The 16,950-nt window shown below is 34.5% G+C and overlaps 1 long non-coding RNA gene across 3 annotated transcripts in view; it reads right to left on the bottom strand.

Annotated features, from left to right (window-relative positions):
• The window catches only part of LOC137250120 (uncharacterized), a 122,834-nt gene extending 110,575 nt beyond the window's left edge, over window positions 1-12,259 (bottom strand). For 2 of the 3 annotated variants that reach the window (XR_010952733.1, XR_010952731.1), the window contains exons 1-2: window positions 11,969-12,259; window positions 6,418-6,998 (exon numbers count right to left, since the gene is read on the bottom strand). This is a non-coding gene — a long non-coding RNA (uncharacterized lncRNA). The remainder of the gene's footprint in view (window positions 1-6,417; window positions 6,999-11,968) is intronic. The other variant, XR_010952732.1, reaches the window with a different exon arrangement.
• Window positions 12,260-16,950: the final 4,691 nt, after the last annotated feature.

The following is a 16,950-nucleotide window of genomic DNA, read 5'->3' on the forward strand; positions in this document are numbered from 1 at the left end:
CTGTTCAACTGAGTATAAAAATTCATGAGCTTAATACCGGCTTATAATTATATGTTTGTTTTGAGTGCTAAGCGACGGCAACTGAAAAGAAACAAACATTTACTGGTATATTGCGATGGTACCATTTCGAAAACAAACAAACAAGTAGTTAATTATAAACCAGGAAAGACTTAAGTCATCTTCATGGTGTCCGAACATAAGACATACAAGAAATAGTACTTCATAGCAGATTTTGTATACTTCGTATCAGAATTTCATTTAATATACAGATAGTTGCAATTCATATTCAGAATTCCATTTCATATTCAGAAAATCACATTTCATATTCAGAATTTCCATTTAGTATTCAGAAAATCACATTTCATATTCAGAATTTCCATTTCATCTTCAGAAAGTTACAATTCATATTCTGAATTTCCATTTAATATTCAGAAAATTTCAATTCATATTCAGAAAGTTACAATTCATATTCGGAATTTCCATTTAATATTCAGATAATTACAATTCATATTCAGAAAGTTACAATTCATTTTCTGAATTTCCACTTAATATTCAGAAAATTTCAATTCATATTCAGAAAGTTACAATTCATTTTCAGAATTTCAGTTTCATATTCAGAAAATCACATTTCATATCCAGAATTTCCATTTCATTTTCAGAAAGTTACAATTCATATTCAGAATATTACAATTCATATTCATAATTTCCATTTCATAAGAGTTTCGTAGAGCTGCGGATTGAATTGAAATTTTCTGAATATTAAATGGAAATTCTGAATATGAATTGTAACTTTCTGAATATGAAATGGAATTCTGAATATGAATTGTTACTTTCTGAATATGAAATGGAAATTCTATATATGAAATGTGATTTTCTGAATACGAAATGAAAATTCTGAATATGAATTGTAATTTTCTGAATATGAATTGAAACTTTCTGAATATAAACTGAAAAAGGTGTAGTAAAAACAGAAAAAATCCAAAATTATTTTACCTGAAATGTGTTGTACGAATTTGATGTAAATTAGTTGTTCAGAGTTAAACTGACTTTTTTTCTTTTTTTATTATATTTGGTATGGTAATGCTAACTACACGCGGAAGTTGTCACTACCATTAGTTTAAGCAGAAAAAATCCAAAATTATTTTACGTGAAGTGTGTTGTACGAATTTGTTGTAAATTAGTTGTGCAGAGATAAACTGATTTTTTTCTTTTTATTAATTTGGTATGGTAATGCTAACTTCCGCGAGAGCTTTAAAAAATATATATAATTTTATCTGTTTTTGTTTTTTTACTGGGCCTTCGAGTTGGAGTTTTTAAAACATCAATAAATTATAAGTAACTGAAAACATTAATTGAATGTACGGCTTGATGGCTTGATAACTACAAAATTTATTTAATCTACGAGTAAAAATCATGCAGGAAGAGGATCTCGGCAGTGGTCTTATATTAGACGAAGTTTTAAGTAAGTGATTAAATCGTATTGTATTTTAGATTAGATACTGAAGAAAATTATAAAAATAAGGGCTACTGTAATTTCATGTTAAAAAATATATTAATACTTCTAACTTTACTAGGTCTCGAGAGTAACGCATTTAATGATGTTCCACCACGACCGCTTGAAGACGAACTTGAGAAAAACATTACTGAGCTAGATAAGCACTACATTAGGACTGAAGGTCCAAAAACAGCGGCTGAGATAATAAACAGCTTGGATGATCCGGAATTGGATGCAAGCTTGGAGGGCAAAGATTCTGAAAATGGTGGCCTCTCTCCGTCTTTTGAAGTATGAAGATCCTAACAAAAATGGGAACGACATATCTTGGAACCATTCAGGAGAATTTTCTATTGAAACTGACTTAGACAGTTCAGATCAAATAAACATTCCAGCGTTCACAGGAAATATTGATGACAAGGATTTATGCGCCCAAGCAAGCACACGAAAAGCTAAACTTAACTTTTGTTTTTTTTTTTGCAAAAAAATGCAAACGGTCATAAGCCGTCACCTAGAAAAAGTCCACAAAAACGAGTCTCCAGTCAAGAAATTCGCTGTTCTTCCTAAAGGTTGTTTACAGATTTTGCATATAGTCAACAAGGTCTAATATCACTGCGAAATTATCAAAAAATATGTTAAAAACACTGCAAACACAAAAAAAATCATAGTACTCAATTTGCCGATCTCACCTTCTCATTCTTTTCGTAGTTTTACTATTTTTATAGCCAGCTATGCTTCGCATACGGGTATTATAACTTTGTAACTCCCTAAAGGAAACGAGATAGATATAGGCTTCCGTATATCAAAATTATAAGCATCGAAAAAGAAATCGTTTGAGACATGTCCGTCCGTCCGTCCGTCCCTCTGTATGTAGGCACGATAACTTGAGTAAAAATTTAGATATCTTAACGAAAGTTGGAATGTATATTGTTTTTTACACAAACTGGTTTCGTATTTAAAATGAGCAAAATCGGACAATAACTACGCCCATTTTTTCGATATCGGAAAACGCCAAAAATGCTTTAAATCAGATTCTGTTCAACACACACGGCTCAAATTTTGTACATAGGGTGTCCAGTGAAACAAAGGAATATTTTTTTGAAATTTTTGGAAAATGGCCGTGGCACCGCCCCCATATAGATAAATGAAATTACAAATTTTGGAGAGCTATAACTTATAGAGATATTAAGATATGGATACTAAAGTTGCCAGTCTGCCTGGTATTGCCAAAGTTCTTAATTCCGCCAAATATGTCGTAAATCGGGTGATGACCATCTCCACTTTTACATAAAACTGTTTAAACGGTGTTAAATCATTGTTCGAACTGTAATATTTCTGTTATTTTTCATTGTAATAAGCTCTATTTAAAACTTTGCAATGAAAATATAGCCAATATAATATTATTTTGATAATTTTCAAAACTGGGCGTGGCACTGCCTCTTTTTCGAACTCGGCTATCGAGGCTGGTAATGAGGTGAAACTCGAAAACTAAGTAAGACAACCAAACTTTATGGGTGAATTGGATATGTCGATGGGAATAGTAAAAATTAACGAAATCGGTTCATAACCACGCCCACTTCTTCATCAAAATTTAAAAGCAATATTCGAAACGTACATATCTACAAAGTAGGCGTGGCACCGCCCACCCCTGCTTCAGATTACATATCATAAACTTTAGAAGATAAAATAATAAAATTGTTTTTCATTGATGGAGAAATAAATATAAATATATAAAATAACTGCTTACCGAAACTCACTAGTGGGTTCGGTTCTACCCGAACTTGGGCTTCCTTGTTTTTCCTTAAAATTTAAGATAAATATGAATAACATAAAATATAAATAAAAAGTCGGTAAATTTGTATGAGCTCGCCTTAAACTTGATTAACCTACTCTTGTACTCGCTCGTTTAACAATATCTACTCAAATGGTCGTGTGTACTTTTAGCTTGAAACAGGCACTCAAAACCTTACACTGATAGTGAAGAAAATCAAATATATTGAAGTGCCACCGATAGTTTCGCAGCTTTAGTGATACACATAGTTCTCAAACCAGATGCAAATTTGGTTAACCATTTCCTCACGGCTGATAGTTCCCCATATGGTTGATAGAATTGCAGTATGAAAATTTTATTGGGTAGCTGCGGAGTCATAAGTGGGTTCAGCGATTCTAATTTCTAGGAAATTTCTGAATACATAGTTTTAACGCCTTACAAAGTACATTTCTCATTTTCCATAAAATTGCATTAATTTTTTACATGTCCAGGAACTTGAAAATTTGTCAAATATCAATGCAGTTTTTCGGAGAATCGAGTTTTGCGCTTTAATATTGTTTGACAGGCTAGAAAACTGTACACTCAGTATTCTTATAGAAATTAGTACGTGCTTTCATAATATACATATATGGCCAACTACCAACGCGAGGAGATTGGTCATGGAAATCTGTTCCTGGCTCGGCGAGAAATAAGAGATAGCTTTTTCATTAATTGTTTTCTTTATTTCTTTAGGTAACGAGGAAAGAAAGAAAATTATTGAAACTATACGCTTGAAAGGAAATTATTTATATAACACAAACAGAATTTATAATAAAACAGGGGAGCTGTTTGTATCTCGACGACCTCAAAAAATAGATCCGCAGCTCTTTATAAAACCTGTCACCACTGCAAAGGAGTTTTTTCGCTTAGTAGTATTAGAAGGCATCGCCAAAGTTGTATGGGCGCTTCGGCGAAAGGAGTACGTTCCAACACTGTTCTTTCCAGGCGTATTGAAGGACGGTTGCATAGTAAGGCCAATCAAAGACTTGTCAAAGTAATGGCAGTTTTGAGAGAAGATGATATTGTAAGATTGGTCAGGTATGATGACCTATTGATTGAATTTGGAAATTGTCTTTGTGAAAAATACTATAAACAGCAGCAAGAAGAAATGATCCGAAATCGTTTACGGACCTTGGTCGCCTTCTTGCAACAATGCGAGACATTGACAAAGATATCACAGATTTTAAATCAATCTATCATCCGCGACTCTATAGAGCTATGGTAGAGGTTGTAAGAAAAATATCGGGCTTCGATCCACTCACTGGTGTACATCAGGCTCCCTCACTGGCCACTTCTATTGGCACCTACATTAAAACAGTCGGTGACTTACTTAAACTATATTATGTGGAAAACACAGACGAACAAAAAGAAAAAATTGTGGACAAATATCTATTTCTCTACAAAATTCAATACAGCCAAGTCATAAATAGGGTCGCACGTGAGGATCAATCCGAAAAACATCGTCAACACATAAAACCATTGCCCACAACCAGCGACATTAAAAAACTAACTATGTTAAAAATAAAATAATTAGTTCTTACGAATTATTACAAGAACAGTACACTTATCAGAGCTGGCTCAGTCTTCTTCAATATACCTTGATTTCAATTCAGACCTTTAATCGTCGTCGGGCGGGTGAAATTGAAAGAGCGTTGATTGCAGACTTAAAGTCCAGGGAAAGAATATCAGAAACCGAAAATACTGAGATGTATGAGAAATTGTCCGCAGCAGATAAAAATTTAGCACAACATTTTTCAAGATTTATAATAACAGGAAAATTGGGACGTGATGTCCCGGTTCTGCTTGATCCCGAAATGAAAAAATCCATCAATTTGATTTTGTTGCATAGAACCTCTCCAAAAATTCCAGCAAAAAACCCTTACATTTTTGGTATTCCCGGATTTACCGACGGAAGGTTCAAATAACTGCGGGCTTGTCAGCTGATGCGCCAGTTCGCTGATGAATGTGGCGCAGAACACCCCTAAAGGTTACGTGGAACCTATTTGAGGAAGCACGTTGCCACAAGCTGTGCTGAAGAAAATATGGATGAAAACAAAATTACTAATATTGCAAATGTTATGGGCCACGGGGAGGCAATTCATCGGTCACACTATAGAAGATATGTAGTGTCGAGAGACGTCCTTGGGGTAGCCAACGTACTTATTAAAGCACAGGGTGACGAGGATTTTAGAAACAATGTTAATGAAAACGACAGCACTTCAAAGTCTCAAGAAGAGGTATCTGTGGAGAATGAAGTAATCGATGATGAGACTCCATCAACTTCTCGAATTTCTTGTATATCTGCTTCGAATGCTGCTCCCCGAATCAAGAAAAACCGAGTTATATATTCATCTTCAGAGGAGAGCTCTTCCGATGAAAGCAGTCCAAGAAAAACTAGTACTATTACAACGCGCTTTGTCAAGCGAAAGCCTGTGAAGAAAAACGATGAAAATGAGGATATAAAAAGGAAACTCAGGTGGACAGCCGAAGAAAGAAAAGCGGCCTTCGAGGCATTTGGCGAGACTATCAAAAAAAACCGACTGCCGAACACTACAGATTTAAAGAAATTTTTAATTGATAACCCAACCTGTATACGTACCGTGAACCAACTTCGAACATGGGCATCCAACGAAAAGAAAAAATATGTCCTTAAGCGTGAATAATTCTGGCAATATTTTTTAACAGAAGTTAATTTTTCTAAAGTAGACTTAAGCATAAGTTAAGAAAATAAAATACTTTCAATTTAATTCATTTTTGAGGAACATGCCAAGAAAGTAATGATACTGCATCATATTATCTTTATAATCTTTTGCATCAAAGTGTTCATTCAACATATCATTTACTTCAATAGTGCCATAACTCAAAAAACACAATTGTTCAGGAGAGCCATCCAAAGATTTCAACTGCCATATGTTGTGTATGTAAAGGCCGTTTTTGATTTGATCTGACGTGCTCAATTTTGCACGGATCGCAAAGCATTTTGTATATACCATCGATCTTGATATTAAGTACCATTTTACGTTATTACTCGAAAATCATTTTTTTTGAGTTGTGACACTATTGAAGTAAATGAGCGATATAGTTTTTAAATGTTATAATAAGGGTAGCTTGGTACCTACTAAACCGTTTGTATGCCACCATTTGAATTCCTTATATGCATATGCCTTGTAGTTTGTTTAAAAGCGTCGAAAATCATTTTTTTTGAGTTGTGACACTATTGAAGTAAATGAGCGATATAGTTTTTAAATGTTATAATAAGGGTAGCTTGGTACCTACTAAACCGTTTTGTATGTCACCATTTGAATTCCTTATATGCATATGCCTTGTAGTTTGTTTAAAAGCGTATATTCGACATGTATATTTTATTTGGAATAACAGTAGTTGATTTGCTTTAAGCAAAGAAATGCAACTGTTAGTTTGTTTTGTATTCCACCGTTTGAAATATTTATTAAATGTATGTAGTGTGCATTTAATTTGCATACTACCCAGCAAGCACTGGGGGAAACACTTCAAGTTTTTAAAATACCGTTATATCACAATTTGATGTGCAACAGACTTCATGTACAAATTTATTAATTTAGTTGATTTGCTCTAAGCAAATAAATGCAAATATGGGTTTTTTTTTATAATCCACGGTTTGAATTGTTCATTAAATGTATATACAGTTTGCATTTGCATACTATCCAGTAACCATTGCTGAAAAAAAAATTACAAATATTTGAAATGTTATATCACAATTTGGTATATAACAGATTGTATATATGTACAAATCGCGCGTGCATATGAAAAAAGAGTAAAAAATTTTGTCGACGAAAAAAGACGACAAACGATTTTGACGACGAAACAAGACTCCACCTTTTTCAAGTGTACTTCAGAAAGTTGCAATTGATGTTCAGAAAATTACAACTGAAGTTCAGATTTTTCAATTGAATTTCACAAAATTGCAATTGAAGTTCAGAATTTTCAATTGAAGTTCAGAAAATTACAATTAAAGTTCAGAATTTTCAATTTGAAGTTCAGAAAATTACAATTGAAGTTCAGAATTTCCATTTGTAGTTCAGAAAATTACAATTGAAGTTCAGAATTTAAAATTGAAGTTCAGAAACTTTCATTTGAAGTTCAGAAACTTTCAATACGGGTTGCTTGTAGGAAAATTCTGCGAGAAATAAAAAATTTAATTTAAATGCACTTAGCTCTTTTTAATACATAGAATAAACTAATTAAGTTCATTTAATCCGAAACATGTTTTATACTGCCTTGTACTAAAGCTACAAAAAACCTGTTGGGTTCATGAAATTGTTATTTAATTCTCTTATGTCTTTAATCGATAAGCGATCCTAAAACGCGCGGAGAGCGGAGTTATTCTACGGAAAATATTTACATGCTTATATACATATCACAGGTGCCTAACTCCACTGCCGACATTTTTAGAGATTTTGCATTCCGGGGTATTTTCGGGAGATCGTGAAAGTTTCGGGCTTCCCAAAATCATCCCGGAAGAATACGCACATGACTTTGGAAGACTCCCCAAAAGACCTGCAACCGAAACGGAAGACTCCAAAAATTCATCTCGGAAATACCAGCAAATGGCTTCTTTTCTTTCCTTTCCTTTTCTCTTCTTTTCTTTTCTTTTCTCTTTTCTTTTCCTTCCTTTTCTTTTCTTTTCCTTTCTTTTCTTTTCTCTTCTTTTCTTTTCTTTCCTTTTATTTTCTTTTCTCTTCTTTTCTTTTCTTTTCTTTTCTTTTCTTTTCTTGTCTTGTCTTGTCTTTTCTTCTCTTTTTTAGTTTTATTTTTTTAAGCGTATGGGTTGAAAGTTTTTGAACTTTAACTGAAATTTTCTAAACTTCAATTGCAACTTTCTGAACTACACTTGAAAAAGGTGTAGAATCTATATTTACTAGGAAGAAAGGCGAGAATTTCTTTTTTCGTGAAACAATTTTTTTGGCGACTTCTCGTCGTCAAATTTTGAATCGCGGCCTTTCTTTGTATGCACAAACAAAATGTATTAAATATTTAGTTGATTTGATCTAAGAGAAGAAATGTAAGCTTCTTTTGCATTCCACAGTTTGAAGTGTTCATTAAATGTATGCATCTACTTTGCATACTATTCAGGAAATTTTTTTTTATATGTTATAGTAATGGTATGTTTATACCTATTGAACCGTTTTGTATTACACAATTTGATTTACTTAAATGTATATGCTTTGTATAGTTTGTTTAAAAGCGTATATTAGACATGTATATTTATTTAGTATAACAGTGGCGGGTGTACAAATATATTAACTGTTTGCCACTTTTGCAAAAAAAAAGATACTGACAATTTTAGTTTTATTTTTTGGATATTAAAAGCTATAAATGTATGCCTTGTGTATAAGTTCATTAAAATGAGATGAATAAGAATATGTACATACACTGTTGTGCAAAACAAAAGCAACAAATTTCCTGCAAATATATAATTGGTTGTTTTTCTCATGCTAATCTATTTAAGAAAACGGTTTGTTTTTTAGATATGATGTAGTTATCGACAGGTCAACTATTTATAAAATATTTACTGACTTAAAGCAGTTACATGTAAGCAGAACAATAAAAATGTGAAGTTTGCCTAGTATGGAACTGTGCAAAACAAAAGCAACAAACTCATTTTTGAAACAGGATCTTTCTTTTTGACTACATTATTACACCTCCGACCTAAAGGTGCAACTGGGCTTCGAGTAATGACATTAGCGGTCACTCCCCATTGGTCCTTAATAGCAGAGAGTAACGATTTCGCGCTAAATAATCTTTAACTGGGAATATTTATTTTTTTATGGACCAATAGGGGTTTCTAGCGGATTCAAGGCTTTTAACTAGGTCAACGAATATAGGCCCGTTGATTCCTAAATGATAATTTATTAGCTTTGAGTATTACTTCAGGTCGTTTCCGTATTGAACAATTTCTCTCTGCCGCATATTCAACTGCGTCTGCACGATTAGTTTTCGTTTAAAACTTAATTTTATAATAAAATTGGGGAGTGATATAAACTATTTTTTGAAGATGGGTCTCTCACAAGTTCCTAATTTGATTACATTGGTTCGAAATGGTTAGTTTCTCAACTCTCGCTTTCATGAAGGGCCTACAAAACTTTTTAAGTCCAAAAATTAATAAGTAAAGAGAATTTCGAATGGTTCTTAGATCAACGCTGTTAAGAAAATCTCGTTGGTTCATTGATGGTCCGTTCGAACGAATGTAATCAAATTATGAAAGGAACTTGTTCTTCTACCTTATTATAAAATTAAGTTCTAAACGAAAACTAATCGTGCAGACGCAGTTGAGTATGCGGCAAAGAAAATTGTTCAATACGGAAACGACCTGAAGTAACACTCAAAGTTAATAAATTATCATCAAGGAATCAACGGGCTTATATTCTATTATTCGTTGACCTATTTAAAAGCCTTGAATCACCTTAAAACCCCTATCGGGCTATAAAAAAGGTAATGTTCCCAGTTAAATCTTATTTAGCGCGAAATCGTTACTCTCTGCTATTAAGGACCAATGGGGTTTGGCCGCTAAGATCACTACATGTAAATTCTTTAAGTCAGTGAATGTGTTATAAATAGTTGACCTGTAAATGACTACATCATATTTTAGCAAAACCGTTTCCTTAAATAGATTAGCATGAGAAAGACAACCAATTATATATTTGCAAGAAATTTGTTGCTTTTGTTTTGCACAACAGTGTATGTATAATACATTTTTTTTTTTTTTTTTTTTTGAATTTTTATACTGATAAAAACTTTTCGCATTATTATCTTGTTTGCTCTATAATTTTTAATTTGTGGTAAGAGCACGCTTTTACCAATTTTGCTTCCAAATTGAAGAACATCTTTAAGACAGATATCACATAAAAAATCTGTATATCTGTGTTGCACCTTTTTTCGTAGTATTGAATTATTTTAGTTTATTTTGTCAAAGCAAAGAAACTACTGCAAAAATGTTTGTTTCATCACGCCAAGTGCTCATTAATTAACTTAATTTGTATACTAATATACTGGCAAATAAAGACAGAATTTTATAAAAACAAGTCTTTTTTGGTTGATCTGAAGCTCCCAATTAGACACTGGTTCAAAATCATCGCAAAACGGCCCCGAAAAACTTTCCAAAACGCCCCGGAAGACTCCCCAAAATCATGCCGGAAAGACCCCGAATGACTCCCCAAAATTATCCAGTAAGGATCCCGAAAGGACTTCTGAAGACTACCCAAAATCATCCCGAAAGGACCCCGAATAGCTCCCCAAAATCATCCTCAAACACTCATCACCAAAAACCTCGGAAGGACCAGGAAGAGTCCTCAAATTCAATCCCGTAAGACCACGTAAAGACACCGGGAGAAGGGCAGAAGACTCCACAAAAGACCCCGGAAGGACCCCTGATGACTCCCCAAAATCATGCCGAAAGGTTCCGGAAAGACCCGGAAGCCTCCCCAAGAGATCCCGGAAATAACCCTGATGACTCCCCAAACTCATCCCGAAAGCACCTGGGAAGGACCCGGAAGTCACATAAAAATCATCCTGAAAAGACCGTGCAAGACTCCCCAAAAGACCCCGTAAGAAACATGGTAGACTCCCCAAAAGGACCCGGAAGAAACCCAGAAGACTCCCCAAAACCATTCCGGAAAAGCCCGGAAGACTCGCCAAAATTATCCCGAAGATATCCTGGAAGGGCCCCTGAAGACTCCCAAAATTCATCCCGAAAAGACCTGCGAAGGAACAGCGAGTATCCCCAAAATCATGCCGAGGACCCCGGAAGATTCTATAAAATCATATCGAAAAGACCTCGGAAAAGCGCGGAACACTTCCCAAAACTATCCCCAAGAGATCCTAGAGGGAGCCCGGAAGACTCCCCAAAACCATGCCGAAAAGATACCGGTACCACCCTTAGATAAACCCCAAACTCATCCCGAAAAGACTAGGGAAGTACCCGGAAGTCTCCCCAAAATCATCCTATGAAGACCCTGGAAGGAAAAAAATAAGCTTTAACTAGAAAAGAAAAAATAAAATTAAGTTCTAAACGAAAACTAATCGTGCAGACGCAGCTGAGTATGCGGCAAAGGAAAATTGTTCAATACGGAAACGACCTGAAGTAACACTCAAAGCTAACAAATTATCATCTAGGAATCAACGGGCTTATATTCTATTATTCGTTGACCTATTTAAAAGCCTTGAATCCCCTTAAAACCCCCATCGGGCTATAAAAAAAGTAATGTTCCCAGTTAAAGCTTATTTAGCGCGAAATCGTTACTCTCTGCTATTAAGGACCAATGGGGTTTGGCCGCTAAGATCACTACATGTAAATTCTTTAAGTCAGTGAATGTTTTATAAATAGTTGGCCTGTAAATGACTACATCATATTTTAGCAAAACCGTTTCCTTAAATAGATTAGCATGAGAAATACAACCAATTATATATTTGCAAGAAATTTGTTGCTTTTGTTTTGCACAACAGTGTATGTATAATACATTTGTTTTTTTATGAATTTTTATACTGATAAAAACTTTTCGCATTATTATCTTGTTTGCTCTATAATTTTTAATTTGTGGTAAGAGCACGCTTTTATCAATTTTGCTTCCAAATTGAAGAACATCTTTAAGACAGATATCAGATAAAAAATCTGTATATCTGTGTTGCACCTTTTTTCGTAGTATTGAATTATTTTGTCAAAGCAAAGAAACTGCTGCATAAATGTTTGTTTCATCACGCCAAGTGCTCATTAATTCACTTAATTTGTATACTAATATACTGGCAAATAAAGACAGAATTTTATAAAAACAAGTCATTTTTGGTTGATGGTATCTGACCCTGGAAGGACCCCGAAAGACTTCCAAAATCAAAGTATTTTATTGTTTTCAATGTCAAAAAATTAAAATTTGAGTTTTCGTTTTGCGTTTATTGTGGCAGAGAAACTTGCAACGTGCGTTACATCTAAGTAGCGCCACCGGTATATGGCAAAAATATAGCATGATGGAATTATAGAAGGTAGCGCATTGCGCATGTAAACACTAGTTAAGTTGTTTTTTATGGGCAATTATTACGTCGTTTTCCTATAGCTCTTGTTTTTCTATCTCTCATTCGCTTAAGAAGGCAACTGTGATGTCAATGCGCAGGAGAAGCAATTTTGAACTTTTGAATGCGCAATCTGGGTAGTTATTAGTGAAGATATAGAAGCGGAGCGAAGGAGCGACTGGCGCGCCTTGTTGGACGGCCTTAACCGTTTAGACGGTTAAGCGCCAATTAAGTAAGTAAGTAGTAGAAGCGTACTTTTGTTCGATACTAATGGTGAAATTATACAAGGTGGAAGCATGAAACCCAATTACACAAGGTGGAAGCATGAAGCGCGATTGAGTCACCTAAAGTTTATGGAGAATTTGACAACTGATTATGAATGCTCCCTAGACCGAGAGTGCATTTTGGAAGTATGGAAAAGAATATTGAAAACAGTAAAAATTGTGAGAGGCACTAAATAATTGTATGGTATTAAATGTAAAGTGCAAAAGAAGGCAATTGGGAAAAACTTTACAACAACTAAGGCATGACGTAGCTGAATGTGTTTGTAGCCATTTCAACTATCGCAGGAGTGCGGGAGAAAAGGATTTGAAGAGATTTACAAGGTATAATCGAAACAGCTGTCGCCTTGTCCGTCCTGATGTAACGTTGTTTAAAGTTTTCCCAAATTATTAAATAAATTGTAAAGTTTTAAATATATCGTGGTTAAACTAGACAGCGCGAGCAGTCGCAGAAAATTTACATCGACCTAGACGGGAGATTAATGGAGCGAATTCGTTCAAATTTTGGAACGACCCCGGAAGACTTCCAAAATCAAAGTATTTTATTGTTTTCAATGTCAAAAAATCAAAATTTGAGTTTTCGTTTCGCGTTCATTGTGGCAGACAAACTTGCAACGTGCGTTACATCAAAGTAACGCCACCGCCAAAGCAACGCAAAAGTCGATTATGGTTGAGCCTTTAGGTATATGGCAAAAATATAGCATGATGGAATAATAGGTGGCGCAATGCGCACGTAAACATTAGTTCAGTTGTGTTTTATGGCCAATTATTACGTCATTTTCCTTTAGCTCTGGTTTTTTTCTATGTCCCTTTCATTCGCTTAGGTAGGCAACTTTGACGTAATACGCAGGACGAAACAATTTTGAACTCGTCAATGCGCAATCTGGGATATTATTTGTGAAGATTTGTGCGTTAAATGTTTTCGATACTTTTGTTCGATACTCATGGTGAAATTATACAAGGTGGAAGCATGAAGCCCAATTATACAAGGTGGAAGCATGAAGCGCGATTGAGTCACCTAAATTTTATTTAGAATTTGACAACTGATTATGAATGCTCCCTCCCCAGTTACTTTGACAGAAATATGCAGCGATAAACTGACATCCACAGATGGAAGCATATATCGTGTACATCTCTCTTTGCAGTTGCAACGAGTCCATTCAGACCATGGACTTGGAAGCATTACGTCAAACTTCCAAATACCAGAAACTTATTTCAGAAGCTGGAGTAAACCCCTGTTTTGTTTTTAACTCGAAAATGTTGCAACTGCGACAACTTCGTTACTTTGGAAAATTATTTATACTTGCATTGTTTGAACGCCCCTTCCGATTCTTCGGAATTTAATATCTTTTCCGGGATTATTTTTTTACCAATCAGCTGGCCATTTAAACCGCGACTGATAACTGCTCATACAATCTTAGACGAAAAAAAAAATGCATGCATTCTTCAACCAAATATAAATAGTTTGAGTCATACAAATTGAACTAAATTTGAGTTTGCTATATTAAAAAGAAACATTGTCAGCATTTGGCTTAACCTTAGGAAAAAGTTTTTTGCAAAAAGCTTTCATCTCGATCCACGCATTTAACCACAATGATTGGACACTGTGAAAAGACCCAGGCCCCTATTATGAGACAAATTCGATCTTCGACTGTGGTCGAAAGAGCTGATCGAACGAATTTTCATTGGGTATTATGACACTCATTCGATCAAGACCACAAATAACACACACAAGATTGCGCATTCACGAGTTCAAAATTGCTTCGAACTGCGCATCTACGTCACAAGTGACTGCTTGAGCGAATGAAAGAAAGAGAGGAAAAGTCAAGAACTCATAAAAAACAGCTGATCTTTTGTTTACATGCGCAATGCGCAATATTGTGTTTGTGATTTGTGGCTCCAGACTAGTGTCATTGTTCGATAATTCGATAAATTCAACCGTTCAAAAAAGCACATTCCCATCATTTGTCACGAAATAAAAGCAAAATTATTTATTATGAAGAAAATAGCTTAAGTACTGGAACTAGCCAGAAGTATAAACCGCTGTCTATTCATTTTGAAATTGGCAACAATTCTAAGTTTTTTCGCTAGGGATTGTCTGAACTGAGCATCGGCTACGAGAATGCATTCGGAATTTTTTCCACCTGATCCTTTCTGCATGTTCGTTTTGTTATAAACGGATTTTGTCCAATTTATGAAATCAGCTTCCAAGCAGTTGTTTTGTATTCACGACCTTGCACTTATATGCAGGGTTCTTAAATTATATTGACTAAATTATTTTTATTTAACTTTGTTATTGTGTTACTTTGAACTTTGTAATTTTAATATGTTTTACAATAGGGGGACTCATGTAACCGTATAAATGCCTTATAAAGTGTGTAAACGTATAAATTTATCTAGTTTACGCAGGAGCTGTCAAATTTTGTATGAAAAATCATTTACACGATTTGTATAAATTTACGCGCACATTTCATTGTGTAAACGCGGTAAACTCAAAGGAATGCAACCTTGCAGACATTACAGACGGCATTTTCATCAAAAATCTCCAACATCAGCAAGTAAAGGCGTTTTAGTTTTGATTTTACACTTAATCTTGGTATTTTTTAATTTGTATAACAATCAAAAAAATTTTTTTGGAAATAATACAGCTGAAAAACAATCAAGTTTATCAAGAGTATTACTAGGTGCGTTCATATAACCGCGTGTGTAAATGGATATAATTTTACACCTTATAAGTTTATATGCTATCATGAGTCCCCCTAATATTTTAATTTTCAATATTGATTTTACTATTTTCAAAAATTTTCGTTATTATTCAATTTTGCATCATGAAAATATAACACTTTCTTGTAAATAATTTTTGTGTGAATATTAATTTTAATAAAAATGAAGCATCCTACACTACATACGATTAATAAAAATAGTTTGAAATTACTATTAGGTAGCAAAAAAGTAGACAAACACAAAAAACTTACATTTCAAACAATTTTCTTCTAATACGATACAGCGGCGAAAAATGTTCATACTAGGGGCCCCATATTAGTATATATATATGAAAACATATTGGAAATGGTCATTATCGTGACACTGACGATAGCGATCAAAATGACCATGTGGTATGATAAATGTATATATAAAAAAAGTATATGTTAGATGGTCATTTTCGTGGCGCTATATATGGTAAATATTGTTATTAAAATGACCATTTCACATAGGAAATATATATATAAAAATAAAATATGTAACATGGTCATTATCATGACTATATATAATTATATATAGAGTCATCAAAATGACCATGTTACATATTTTATTTTTATATATATACTTTTTGAAGTCACCAAAGCGACCATCTCTCATTTATTCTCATATATCTTCTAAAATATAAAACATATATCGAAAAGGAACTCAGTTCCAGGGTCTCTGGGTCCAAACAAACATTTGTATTGAGGAAAAAAAGGTATGTCATCAAACAACGCATCTTACAGACATATATATAAGTTAAGGAGCCCAAGGACTAGGGCTCCAAAAAGTTAAAGTTGGGGGCCGCCCCGCGGCCCCATTGCAACCTGAAAAGATTCAAATAAAAATAGGTTTTTCCGCTTAACAATATTTACCATTTATTTCCGTTCAATGTCAAAAACAGACTGACTTTATCATTAACTTAAACTAAGCTCTAAGCTTCTACATTAATCTAAGTGATTTCATAATTGCTGACACTGCACTTCCCACGATTGGCCAAAATAATATTTTATCGCTTGCGTGGCGAATCACACGGCTTGCATTTTGTCCGCATATCATATCGCTTACGCTGCAGTTCCCATGGATTGCATTTTGTCTGCTTACGCAATATGATATCGGATCAATTACCTACGTTGGCTTTGCTTGTGTTTGTTGAAGTGTGGTGTCAGCACATTCTTACAACTAAGTGTGTCTGCCCCCTTGTTAAGTACCCCCCCCCCCCCCTGTAAACATCTGCGTCCCTGCAGATGAGCTCCTTTTTCAGAAGGATCCTTTGCATGGCTTGGCTGGTCCTGATCTGTGGTCTGATTTAGTCTAGGAAAGTTGATTGTAGTAGTGAGTTTTCTCCAGATAATGTAGCATACGGCTGCTAGAATGGCCAAGGCAAGAGCGTCAAAAATTAGCGAAAAGTGAAAATTATTGCCAAGTTGTTTAAGCTGATTAATATTTTCCATGCTCAGGCCGTGAATGTAGTTAAGGTTCAATTTTAGTCCTTCGCTCGTGATGTTTACCAAGGGCGGTGCCAGGGCCTGCGCTGTGCGTACTGATCTGCTGGTGAATGTTTGATTTCCCACCGTGACTGTTTC

This window comes from Eurosta solidaginis, chromosome 4 (genome assembly GCF_040869045.1).
Source record: "Eurosta solidaginis isolate ZX-2024a chromosome 4, ASM4086904v1, whole genome shotgun sequence".
Classification (NCBI taxonomy): domain Eukaryota; kingdom Metazoa; phylum Arthropoda; class Insecta; order Diptera; family Tephritidae; genus Eurosta; species Eurosta solidaginis.